This window comes from Pleurodeles waltl, chromosome 4_1, assembly GCF_031143425.1.
Source record: "Pleurodeles waltl isolate 20211129_DDA chromosome 4_1, aPleWal1.hap1.20221129, whole genome shotgun sequence".
Taxonomy (NCBI): Eukaryota; Metazoa; Chordata; class Amphibia; order Caudata; family Salamandridae; genus Pleurodeles; species Pleurodeles waltl.
In genome coordinates this window covers 40,957,225-40,960,263 of record NC_090442.1, presented here as the reverse complement: position 1 = coordinate 40,960,263, position 3,039 = coordinate 40,957,225, and the positions used below count along the sequence as shown (strand labels likewise).

Below are 3,039 nucleotides of genomic sequence, written 5' to 3'. Positions count from 1 at the left end.
CAATATGACATGGCACAATCATTCTGAACAGAACTGTGGGTAGATTCAGTGCAGGGAGTGTGTGCGTGCAGAAAGCAGAAACTATGCATGGGTAGAAGCTCTACAATTTTCTCCAGGAATAATGCAAAGTGTCCCTCAGAAAAAGTATAGTACTAGAAAAGAATCATAAAGGATTGACACAATTGCTGCCTTTGCTGTTGCCCCAGTTGTGTAATCTGTCAAGGACTGATCTCTTGCAGATTGAGGCACCTAGATGCAATTGTGTGGTAAAGATCACACTTACAACCATTTTTGCTATAAACTTGAGATCTTTCTGAGATACTATCTCACAGACTTCTTATGAATGAGGAACTCTGAAATTGTCACATTCCAATTTGTACGTCCTTAAAACTCTGCTGGTTATTCAAATGGGCAGATTGTTTTTTAAATTCCTTTCTGTCTCGAGTTGTAGTTATATTGATACAGAGGCATAATTGTTGAATGATATATATTGGTTTGATTGAAATATGTTCGTAGAGGTGGTGATAGGCTTTCTGTGTCTGTCTGAGAGCAAGGACTGGTTAACGTCTTTTTCCAAGAGCAGTTTGTTGTGAAAGGTATCAGGCAAAGGAGTATGTATTGTGATGTGGTTCTCTGACTGCTTCTGTCCACTTGCCAAAAGTTCCAAGGCCCTATGATAGCACAAAAACGGTAAGATTGAAGTGGTGGGTGCCGGAGGTTTAAAATGGTCAGTTTAATTAAAGACAGAAAAGTGAAACGAATGACTGCAGAAATACTGTATGTGGCCATGAACTGAGATGAAAGGATGATTTTGGAACTCTGTCTTGCAGATTACCCTCAATGCCGCAATGGATAGGGCACTACTCTCACAGACCAGGGTGTGTAAGTTTAAGTCTATCTGAGGTGCACACCCTGAACTAATACATTTTTGCTGAAACCTAATCATATTGTTTACTCTTCCTCGTAGCAGCTTGCCAGGGTGATAGTATATTGCAACAGAACCATTCCACTTCTTCACTGAAAAGTGTCATGCTAGTTACCCAAATGAGTAGCGTGTCATTTTATACAGCTTTCTTTATTGAAATTAAACTTGGACTCACTTGAAATATTCTCTTTCAAAATGAATGTTTTGAGCTGCTGTGAATTTTATTTCTAGAGATGGTGACAGGCTTTCAGGTACGTGCTTAGGTCAAGGCCCTGTTCATGTCACTTTAATAAGCTAATTCAGGGAGCAAATTAGCAAGTCAAGAAATGGGAAGTCTGAACTACTGTCAAAGCAGTTTCATTCTCTCTTCAAATAATCCAAAAATATCATTGCAGCATAAAACAGAGTATTCAATAAAAGAAGAAAGGAGGATTAACGGCAAAAAAGCACAGCATAAGATATGAAACTTTGGAAATTATCTAGATATTGTTTGAAAAAACTCCTTTGATGGAAAGAAGATGAAGAACGGTATGGGATCCTGTCCTGCGCACCTGTAATTGATATGTTCCACATCCATTCATACCACCTAACCCTAAACACGCAAACATATTGCAGTCAGTGACCATGTGGCCTAATGGATAAGGCGTCTGACTTCGGATCAGAAGATTGAGGGTTCGAGTCCCTTCATGGTTGAGTCTTTTTCTCACAGCACCCAACTTATCTTTACATACAAACTGGAAACACACTCTTACAATACTCCTTTCACTCTCACTCATTAAGAAAGCCCAATGCAAACTGCACAATCAGTCACGTTATGCCTTCAGCATTGCTACTTTTCTGTCTTTCTGCCATACCAAAGTACCTCTTCATAAATGCCACGGATATGCAATACGTATACAACAATATGACATGGCACAATCATTCCGAACAGAACTGTGGGTAGATTCAGTGCAGGGAGTGTGTGCGTGCAGAAAGCAGAAACTATGCATGGGTAGAAGCTCTATGATTTTCTCCAGGAATAATGCAAATTGTCCCTCAGAAAAAGTATAGTACTAGAGAAGACTCATAAAGGATTGACACAATTGCTGCCTTTGCTGTTGCCCCAGTTGTGTAATCTGTCAAGGACTGGTCTCTTGCAGATTGAGGCACCTAGTTGCAATTGTGTGGTAAAAATCACCCTTACAACCATTTTTGCTATAAACTTGAGATCTTTCTGAGATACTATCTCACAGACTTCTTATGAATGAGGAACTCTGAAATTGTCACATTCCAATTTGTACGTCCTTAAAACTCTGCTGGTTATTCAAATGGGCAGATTGTTTTTTAAATTCCTTTCTGTCTCGAGTTGTAGTTATATTGATACAGGGGCATAATTGTTGAATGATATATATTGGTTTGATTGAAATATGTTCGTAGAGGTGGTGATAGGCTTTCTGTGTCTGTCTGAGAGCAAGGACCGGTTAACGTCTTTTTCCAAGAGCAGTTTGTTGTGAAAGGTATCAGGCAAAGGAGTATGTATTGTGATGTGGTTCTCTGACTGCTTCTGTCCACTTGCCAAAAGGTCCAAGACCCTATGATAGCACAGAAACGGTAAGATTGAAGTGGTGGGTGCCGGAGGTTTAAAATGGTCAGTTTAATTAAAGACAGAAAAGTGAAACGAATGACTGCAGAAATACTGTATGTGGCCATGAACTGAGATGAAATTATGATTTTGGAACTCTGTCTTGCAGATTACCCTCAATGCCGCAATGGATAGGGCACTACTCTCACAGACCAGGGTGTGTAAGTTTAAGTCTATCTGAGGTGCACACCCTGAACTAATACATTTTTGCTGAAACCTAATCATATTGTTTACTCTTCCTCGTAGCAGCTTGCCAGGGTGATAGTATATTGCAACAGAACCATTCCACTTCTTCACTGAAAAGTGTCATGCTGGTTACCCAAATGTGCAGCGTGTCATTTTATACAGCTTTCTTTATTGAAATTAAACTTGGACTCACTTGAAATATTCTCTTTCAAAATGAATGTTTTGAGCTGCTGTGAATTTTATTTCTAGAGGTGGTGACAGGCTTTCAGGTACGTGCTTAGGTCAAGGCCCTGTTCATGTCACTTGT

The 3,039-nt window shown here is 39.7% G+C and overlaps 1 non-coding gene across 1 annotated transcript; it reads left to right on the top strand.

Annotated features, from left to right (window-relative positions):
* The first annotated feature begins 1,545 nt into the window (after positions 1–1,545).
* Positions 1,546–1,618, top strand: TRNAR-UCG (transfer RNA arginine (anticodon UCG)). Its single transcript has one exon. It is a non-coding gene; the product is annotated as a tRNA-Arg (tRNA).
* The last annotated feature ends 1,421 nt before the right edge of the window (positions 1,619–3,039 follow it).